A 10,287-nucleotide genomic window follows, 5' to 3' on the forward strand; every position below is an offset into this window, starting at 1 on the left:
TGAATTCCTGAATCTTTGACGGACTGGATTGCTGCCCAATTTCCTGATGAACTACAGATTTTCGAACATTCTATGGGCATTGATCGATATTTGCACGTTTCTGGTCCTTGACTTAAGCTTTGGGACTGTAGCGTGCTGACGACTAAAGTTGCTGACTTAGAGAACGAACGATAGCCAGAATAGGTAAATACAATGTTCTGTGATTTGTGTAATAATTAATACATTTACTAGATAAAGCTAAATCCTTGCATTATTTAGATAAACAAAACTATTGATTAACAAGAAAACGTGTTTGGTCGTTTATTGAAAGGGAATAGATTAGGAATTTTTAGAATGTTTAGCTGGATTAAATCACTAAATACCAAACAACTAATTAGATCTGTCGACTACGGGGAGGGAGTATCTTGATGTTTAGGATTAAGATGTGTAGTAATAAGGGTATTAGTGTAAATAAGTTCTCTTACTATAGGTTATAAGGTATACCTTTCATGTCAGCGCTTGGAAACAGTTATTACTCCCGTAAATGCAGGCCAGTGAGAAGCGGAGTGTGAATGTTGGTGTTATGGGCCCCACCAATGATTGTACGAGTGAATGTGTTAATGTGATATTTGGTCTGTATCGAAGGGAGAATAAATATTAGGTACGTGGTTTTCTTCTTGATTCCCATTACCCAGGTTTCCGCGCTGCAACACCATGTTTATTGACTTGATAGTCTAGAGGATGATGAAGGACGTGGCAATGTCAGGGTCTAAATACTTATTGCTGTCTGAACCACACAGGAGCAGAATGACGCTAGATCTCAATACCCTTCTCAGAACCAACCCTGCTAGGTCTTTTAGTATTCCATTGCAGGTAAGATCTAAGGGGGGAAAAGGGGTTGGGACAGAGAAGAGACTGCTACAATATTCTGCCGTCTTCTTCTTCTTCTTACAGGACTGCAACATTAACATGTAAAAACCTTTATTTACTGTGCCTTTTAACTTACTGATTTTTCTATGGTGTATATATAACTTATCTTACCAGAAAGTTTACTGAAGCTTACTTCTCTTCTACTTCTCATGTATTGTTTGCTTGGTTGTATGAGAAGTCTTCGCTCAAATCTCTTTTCTTTTCGTTCTCAAGTACAATCTGCACTTGATCCTGTTATTCCTTATTGTAAGAAAGATAAGGTAAGTATTTATTTCTGTATTCCTAATTTACGTCTTATTTGGGTTTCTCTTTCTTTCTACCAACTCACAGTTAAGAGACTGGAGTGGTCCTTGAACTGGGCTTTCTGAAGTAGGATGACTGGTTTTTTGTCTTTAATTACTTTTTAAACAATACTTCAGAACTTACGTTAAATGTTAAAAGGAAGCATTCCTTTTATTCAGGCCTTCAGTTTTCATGTTTGCTGGAAGCACAATTTATTTATCTATGTAGACTATAGCACATCGGTCAATGAATTCACTTAAGACATCTTTGATAAAGTACTGGAAGGCCGCTGGTGCGTTACAGAGACCGTATGGCATCACAAGATACTCAGTCTTCCACTCCCGAAGTCTAATCAAGTGGTACGCTCCTCGTAGGTCTAGACAAGTGTATATCTTTGCTTCCTTCACTTGATCAATTAGTACCGAAATGAGAGGCAACGTATAACAATTCTTAACAGTTATCCTGTTAATTGCTCTAAAGTCAATACAAGTCCTGGGATAGTCGTCTTTTTTTGGCATGAAAAAAAGTGGGGAAGAGACAGGGGACTGCGACGGTCGAATAAATCCATTCTCCAGATTCTTAGTTAGGTATTCCTTCAAATGAATGTTTTGCTTCTCCGTTAAGGCGTAAACCCTGCTGCATAGTAGATTAGCCCCTGGTTCTAAATCGATTTTGCAGTCATAGGGCCTGTGGGGGGGGGTAATGTCTCAGCTTTAATCTCAAAGACATCAGCAAGGTCTTGGTATTCTTCTGGTATCGTAGTAGTTTGGATCACACATACCGAACTTCCACCTTCACACAGCTAGGTGGCTGCGCAGGGCACAGAAAAATGTGTTTGATCATAGAAACAATTTTTGGTGCAGTAGTTTGAATTTAATTGAATAGTTCGGGCTCCCCAATCACTTAATGGGTTGTGCTCAGTTAGCCATGGTAAACCTAGAATCAGTTGAAACTGGGGGGCGCCTATTAAATTAAATTGCAAGGTCTCTTGGTGTCCCTCGACAGTAGTCATGTGTACCAATTCTGTATGGCTGGTATGGGCCCTGAAGTTAATTCTGTACCATCCACCGCTCTGACCTTCTCACTTTTCTCATTCTTGATAGCTTGTAAACCAATCAGGTTAGCAAATTTGTGGTCGCAGAAATTACCTGTTGCCCTTGAATCCACCATGACGGTTATTCCTGTCAAAACCATACCTCTAAACCTTAATGTCACAGTCATAACCAAATGTGGAGAGGAGGCTTGTAGTGTATTTGTCAATTGGTGATTTGTTGTAGAAACGTTTTTCCATTCGCATCCACAGGTCCAACTCTGCTTACCTGTGGTGCCTCTAGTTTTCTTTCTCCTTTGCGGGCAGCTTTGGTCTCCTAAAACACAACAGGCCACGCCCCTTCCTGTTTTTCTCTTACTTAAACCATGTGCCTCCCACGTCCGCGCAGCGGGCGCGCCGGCGGCGCGCCGAAGGCGCGCCAAAGGCAAGCCCGTCTGCGCCCGTCCGTGCCAGGATGGGCCTGAGGGCATGCCACGCTGCCCACTCCATCAGTTACTCACCTCAAGCACTCAGAGATCTTGAGAACACTGCCATTGTACCATCTCCTACGGCTCTGCATTGCATCTCCTCTGCTGGCCTCATGCGCCCCGACCTACCCCCCATCGACGGTCGTCTACCCCCAGTCATGCCGACTAGGAACACCACGTCCATCCGGGTATCATATCTGAATACCCGCTCGCTAGTAAAACATTCTGAGGACATTTTCATCTTGCTATCCACTTCTAGTCCCGACATGCTTTTACTCACAGAGACGTGGCTCACTTCAGAATCCCTGCCAGATATTCTGGCGGCACTCCCCCCCGATTACTACATTCTCCTCGCCGACTGCCCTGGCGACCGGCCTGGGGGCGGGGTAGCGGCCATCATCTCCAAACGTCTGAACTCCATCTCTTCCTACTCTCTCCCCCTTCCTGAGGTGGAGAATCTACTCATCAATGTGCAAACGGACACCGGTCCCCTCACTCTCCTCCTGTTATATCATCCTCCACACTCCATGCCGTCTTTCTCTACCATCATGAGTGAACAACTGTCCTCCCTTCTTACACTGCACTCCCACCTCGCTATTTTTGGTGACCTAAATTACTGGTTTGGCGATACTAACGCCAGCCCCCATGCTACTGAGTTCTTCGAAACTCTTAAAAATCTGAATCTCGTCCAACATGTCTCTCAACCCACTCACATCAAGGGACATGTTTTGGACCAGATCTGGACCTGCAACCTGAAGTTGTCCCCACCAGACATACTCCCGTGTGCCTGGTCTGACCACCACCTGGTGGACACCACCATCACGGTCGCCGGTCAGACCCCTCTTCCCCTGATGGCTGGTGGCCTTTCCCGTAAATGGAGCTCTTACGATTACCAGGGCTTCCTCACTACCCTGGCCGACTCCTGCCCAGTCATCCTCGACCCCACCGACATCGACGGGTTAGAACAAGATATGACCTCTTGGTTTGAGTCGGCTAGCGACCGGTTTGTCCCCCTAGTTAAATTCCCCTGTACCAGACACCGGAACTCTCATAGGTGGTTCTCCGATGATCTTAAAGCCCGGAAACTAAAAACACGCCAGTTAGAACGCACCTGGAGACATGACTACTCCGAATCAGCCAAACAATCCTATTTGGCCGCTCGCAAAGACTTTAAAACAGCCATCCGTTCTGCCAAAATTGAACACTTTTCCAACAGGATCTCCTCGGCAGTCGATAAATCTAAGAAGGTGTTCAGAGTCCTGAACGAACTAACTACTGACGACAGAACCCTCCCAGCTCAGACCCCCACCCAGGAAGCCTGCAATACCCTGAACACCTTCTTCTTAGAAAAAATCTCTACAATCAAAAAATCCATATCTCCACTCCCCCAATTGCCACCACCGAACAATTCCCTTAACAACCCCTCGACCTTCACCTCCTTTCCTATTCTAGATCCCATCTCCTTGGCGGAACTAGCCACTCGCGTAAAATCTGGCTCCCCGAAAGACTGCTGTCCGCCGTTCATCCTGCGGAGCATATGTCTTAAATTACCCGATAGCATCTTATACCTACTCAATAGCTCTCTCAGCAGCGGCATCTGCCCCACCTCCTTTAAGGAGGCCATCCCGGTACCCCTCTTAAAAAAACATGGTGCTGATGTGGCGGAGCCGTCAAACTATCGCCCCATTTCCCTCCTTCCCTATTTCTCTAAACTCATGGAGGCCCATGTCACCCGCTGCCTGTCAAGCTTTATAGAATCTTCCTGCTATCTTGAGCCGACTCAGGCCAGCTTCAGACCTGCCCACTCCACAGAAGCCGTTATCTTGGCAGTTCTTGACACACTCAGGAGTAACGCGGATGCGGGTACCCCCCAAGCCCTCGTCCTACTGGATTTGTCTGCCGCGTTCGACACGGTGGATCATAACATCCTTCTCCACCGTTTCGAGCAGGCGGGCATCCAGGGCGTTGCTCTTGAGTGGGTGAAATCCTTCCTCACGGGAAGAACACAGGCGGTTCGCCTAGGTCCTTACACTGCAAAAAAGACCCTCACTTCTTGTGGTGTCCCCCAGGGCTCTTCTCTCTCCCCGCTCCTCTTTAATCTTTATCTTCGGCCACTTATCCAGTCACTTCTGAAATGGGATATCGTCACCTATAACTATGCTGATGATCTACAAATTATCTTCTCTCTCAACTCACCACACGCCATCAAAACCTTTCACAGAGCCATGACTCACATCCAACTCTGGATGAACCAGAACCAACTGAAGCTGAACCCCAGTAAAACTGAGCTCCTTCTCCCCGGACTCAGTCACATCTACTGGGGTCCACAGTTCTGGCCTCCAGAGTTCGGCTCCCCCCCTACCCCAGCAAAAACAGTAAAGAGTCTGGGCGTCATTATTGACACCGAGCTCTCTCTCAGGGCTCAAGTTGGAGCGGTGGTCTCCTCTTGCATGTATCAACTCCGAAGGATCCGTAAAGTCCGTCACTTTCTGCCCCCGGCGGCATTTACTCAAACTATCATTTCGCTGGTACTCTCCCGTCTGGATTTTTCCAACGCCATCTACCATGGTCTGCAACAATTTCTGATTCAACGCCTCCAAGTTGTCCAGAATCAGGCGGCCCGCATGATTCATGGAACTCCCAGATGGCAATCAGCCAAGCCTCTTCTCACGAGCCTCCACTGGCTCCCAATCGATCGAAGGGCCGCCTTTAAGGTGGCATGCCTCACTTTCAAAGCACTTCATTGCCCTAGCCCTGCCTTCTTAAAATCCCTCATCCGCCCTCACTGTCACACACGCAATCTTCGATCTGCCCACCGCGATTTACTGACCACCCCCAGGAGTAAAACCAAGAGATTCGGCGGCCGTCGTTTCTCCTACCTAGCTCCTGTGCTTTGGAACCTCCTCCCTCTCCCAATCAAATCCTGTTCTTCCCTTCTGAATTTCAGAAAAATGCTAAAAACCCATCTCTTCCCCATCCTTACTTAGAATCTGTCATCTATGCTCCCCCCTCATCTGTTCTGTTTATCAGCGCCAGGAAGCTTCGGTGTCAGTGCGCTATATAAATCACATTTAACATAACATCACATAACAAAACAGTTCTTGACAAAATGTTCACTTCCTCTACAATATAGGCACAGTTTGTTCAGCCTTCTCTTTTCTTTTTCTTCTTTAGAGAGTGGACCTGTGACTACACCAATTTGCATGGGTTCAATTCCCGAAGAACTCTCTACTGTCCGTGTGGATTCTGTTTTGACACGGTCAAAACGAGGAACACTTGGTCTAAACTCCTTCCGCCATTCTCCTTTCCGCTCACTTTGCCGATAATCAATCTCTAAGGTTAAATCCACTAAGGCAGAGATATCGGTGGGGCGATTAGGGATTTGAGATAGAGGGTCCTTCAGTTCCTCTCGCAATCCTCTGTAGAATACTGCTGCTATTTTATCCTCGGGCCAGTTGGTCCCGACCACTAGTTTATTAAATTGGGCTAGGTAACACACAAGTTCTCGGTTTCCTTGCTTTAACTCCAACAGTTCGTTGTCTGAAGCTTGAGATGCTGTTCTCCTATCAAAAATTCAGAGAAATTCCTTCTTGAAGTCATCTAAACTGTACAAAGATGGATCATACTTGGTTAATAATGGCATGGACCATGAGGCGGCATCCCCACTAAGGTAGGACAAGAGAAACTCCACTCTGGATTGAGCATCGGGGAAGATCGTTGCGCGGCACATACAATACAGTGAGCATTGGGTCAAAAAAAAGTTGCGCTTTCTGTGGGTCTCCATTGAATCGCTCTGGAGGGGCAAGAGGAATTACTGGGGATAATGAGTGGATTACTTGTGTGGGGGCAAAGGATGAAGTGCTGATGTTAGGACTCTGGGTTTCAAAGGATGTGGTGCTTGGCCTAGATCCCAAAACTGGTGTTCCCGTTTTAAAGGTAATTATCTCCTGTCTTAGTATTTTATTTTCCTCTCTAACTGCCCCCAAGTCCCTTTATATAATACTCAAAATCTCGCCCAAATTTTTTAAATCACGTCCTTCTGCCATTCTGCTCAGGTGCTTGTACCAACGTGGGCACTTCACTCTGTCAGGGTCTAAATACTTATTGCTGTCTGAACCACACAGGAGCAGAATGACACTAGACCCCAATACCCTTCTCAGAACCAACCCTGCTAGGTCTTTTAGTATTCCATTGCAGGTAAGTTCTAAGGGGAAAAGGGGTTGGGACAGAGAAGAGACTGCTCCAATAACATGCCTGTTCAGCTACGTCTTCTTTTTCTTACAGGACTGCAACATTAACATGTAAAAACCTTTATTTACTGTGCCTTTTAACTTGTGGTAAATAATTTAATTACCGGAACTTAATTTGATGCGGAAAATCTATAATAATAGCTCAGTAAAATAAGAGGCAGAATCCGTGGTATTAGAGGTTCGGAACGGGCTTTATTCCAAAATCAATTCGAATTGATGGACTCCATATTCCATCACCACGAAGGTTCAGGAAGTGAAGGACCAACTTTATTGACAAGTAATCATTTTTATACAGAGGCATTATAGTGAAAACAGATGCAGGAGGCGTAACAGTTGATAACAAAGATAAAACATACATGCGTAACTAAAATGGGTGTAACTGGGCGTAACTTAAAGAACGTCATCAGGTATGATGTCATGAATGGGTGGTTTCATGAAAGAATTTCGCAATGTCAGCAGAAATACTTGGCAGAGATGCGCGCGCAGCAGCATGACGTGTGATTGACGTGCAACTAGGGGGTGAAGGGGACTTGACATTTAGCTCTACATGTGGAGACAGAAGTCTGGGGTTATGTCAACCTAATCCCAAATCATATCTAACATCCTATGTTATGTTAGAACTGTGTTATCCAAAAAGAGAGGTCTCTTAGGATAGAATCTTATTCTATACTGACTATACTGACTGTTAGTGCGTGTACAAGCGTCTAAGTGTCTACACTAGATGCGAGGGGGTAGGAATATTCCATGGTAACAGGGCTATGAATTACTTGCATAAAGACAGAGAAGCCGGGCCTTTTGCTCGGTAGCTGAAAGAATGTTTACTTAAACTGCTAGACAGGAATGCATTGGATGAGGAGCGGAGCAGAGCAGATAATCTTGAAGGTGAAATACAGTTTTTGGCAGGCAGATAGGTCGAGTCAGGCACCGTTAGCCGCGCAGGGAGTAGGACAAAGTTCATGGATACAGATGCGAGCTCAGACTGGAGCTTTCAGAGGCAGAAGGCAGGAAAAGGCTTAATGGCAGAATCAGGGCCTACTCGCCTGGATTGTAAAATGGGATAAATGAACCATATAAAGCCGGTGGCCTTTCATACTTAGGAATAGAATATCCGGCCCATTCATGGCGGATCTGAAAGAGGACATGTTGACGGTGGACGCACATGTGTTTGCGTCTTCATAACTGGAACTGGAGGGAACATACATGTACTTGTGATTTATACATGAAACCGTTGGGGTCCAAGATAGGGGACATAACTGATCATAAAAATCCATATTTCCACATTCCCTCCTTGTCCCCTACTTGCCCTTAAGAGATATCAATCTTCATCAATCCGTTGATCTGTTCATATAACATCATTTGTTCTTCTTTCTTCTTCCGGGATCTTAAACGAAAACTTGGATGTGGGATACACGAGGTGGCACACAGACCACAAATCGCTGGCCCACATTGTAGACATAAGCAGCAACTGAATAGTATGAGAAAGCCAATACCTAGGAAGGAGAGCATTCTCCATCCCCAGGCTGACAACACGCCCCAGAACCAACCGGACCAAGTCCAGGTGCCTGGATTCTGGTGTATCTGGCTTACAATCTTATGAAGGCGGGTTATGGCTTTATATACAGACGGCGAATTTTCTGGTATGAAAATGCAACAACTTGATCCGATGACCCTACAAGCTCCGCCCCTATCGGCCAGAATGACGTCAAGGACAAGACGATTTTGAAGCACAACAATCCGCATAACAGACTGCTCTTCTGTTAAATTGCCTAAGGCGGAAATAGTTTCGTTCACTACTGCTTCAAGGGTTCTTGTTAATCTACGTATCAGCTTACTATTAGTGACTGTACCTATATAGGGAAAGAGACATTTATTGAAATCTGTGTATTTTTCCCATGCTGTTTCAGTGTAGTCGACTATTGGGAGATCTCTCCGTTCTCTATTGTGTACTAAGTGAGTATTTCTATGATAATCAGGAGGAGCTAGGAAAACAGGTGGCAAAAGGAATCCGATGTAGCAGGTACCATCCCAATCTAGAGGCAGACGTATATATGCAGTCTGACCACATACAAAGTAGGAATGGCGAGAAGCTCTAAATGTAGATTTGCCTTGATCACTGAATTCTATTATAGTGGTGCATTTACTATGGCCCATGTGTATGGAGCCATTCTTTCTTATACACAATTCACCTTTAACTGGAAATACTGACATAGCAGGCAAAATTGGTGCAGCTTCGGATTCAATATTCAGGATCATGAGATTAAGCGTGAAATTACCTAATCCATATACTTCATTTTCTAAATCAGTTCCTGTTCTTTTGGGAAGTCCCTCCTTGTTAGGGTAACAGACTTTAAGCAAAACTAAGTTCAGGTTTCCCCATACCCAGTTGTCTTGATAAACTGCGGAATTCGAATCTAGGGAATTAATTAAACTAAACCATGCTCCACAGGAGCCATTGTGTGTGAACGGATATGGAAAGAGAGGCAGAATTCCCTTAGAGTTCTGATAGGGAGGGAGTCGGCCACATATCCAACAATTTGTAGCATTGCTAGCCTGATGGGAATGATGTAACATACTAATAAAAGTGTTATTGCGCAGCGCAAATCTATAGGACAACTCATGCGGGGGTAATTCACTAAAAGAGTGTTCAGTAGTAACATTGTAAACATGTTTAGAAATAGGATAATATATGTGCAACAATATACTTGCAGCGATTATTAAAAGACATAAGAAAAACAAAATTAATAACGTCACTGTGCAATGACTACGCAGTGATTTACAGTACGCATGTTGTTTCAACTGGATTTGATTATTTCTTTCTCTATTCCGGTCCAGGGGATACATGTCAGAGACAAATTCAACCGATTCACCTTGGAGAGGACTTAAACAATCAAATTGTCTGACTTATTGGACCTCAATTTTAGTCTATATAGTTCTGAGTTCGTTTGCTCAACCAAGGGGAGCTTTGAGTCTGTCTTTGAGGAAATACAGGGTTTAGGGCCTCATGTAGGTAGCGAAATACCGGTCGGTAACGGCCGATTTTCGGTAAATATGCCGTTACCGACCGGTATTCAGACAAGTGAGATGTAGGAGTCCAAAAACCACTTTTCGGTAAATATGAGGCGGTAAATACCGATTCATAGTTACCGAATTCTAAAATACCGATTCATATTTACCGAATACATAATTAACGAATCGGTAAATATGAAGTGGTAAATATGAAGTGGTAAAAATTTAAAATGACATGTAGGAGCAGTCGGTAATTAAGAAATCCAGGAAAATCGGTAAATAAGAGTCGGTAATTAACACGGATTGAAAGCAGGTGGTAACC

Source organism: Triturus cristatus, chromosome 4_1 (assembly GCF_964204655.1).
Source record: "Triturus cristatus chromosome 4_1, aTriCri1.1, whole genome shotgun sequence".
In the NCBI taxonomy this organism is placed as follows: domain Eukaryota; kingdom Metazoa; phylum Chordata; class Amphibia; order Caudata; family Salamandridae; genus Triturus; species Triturus cristatus.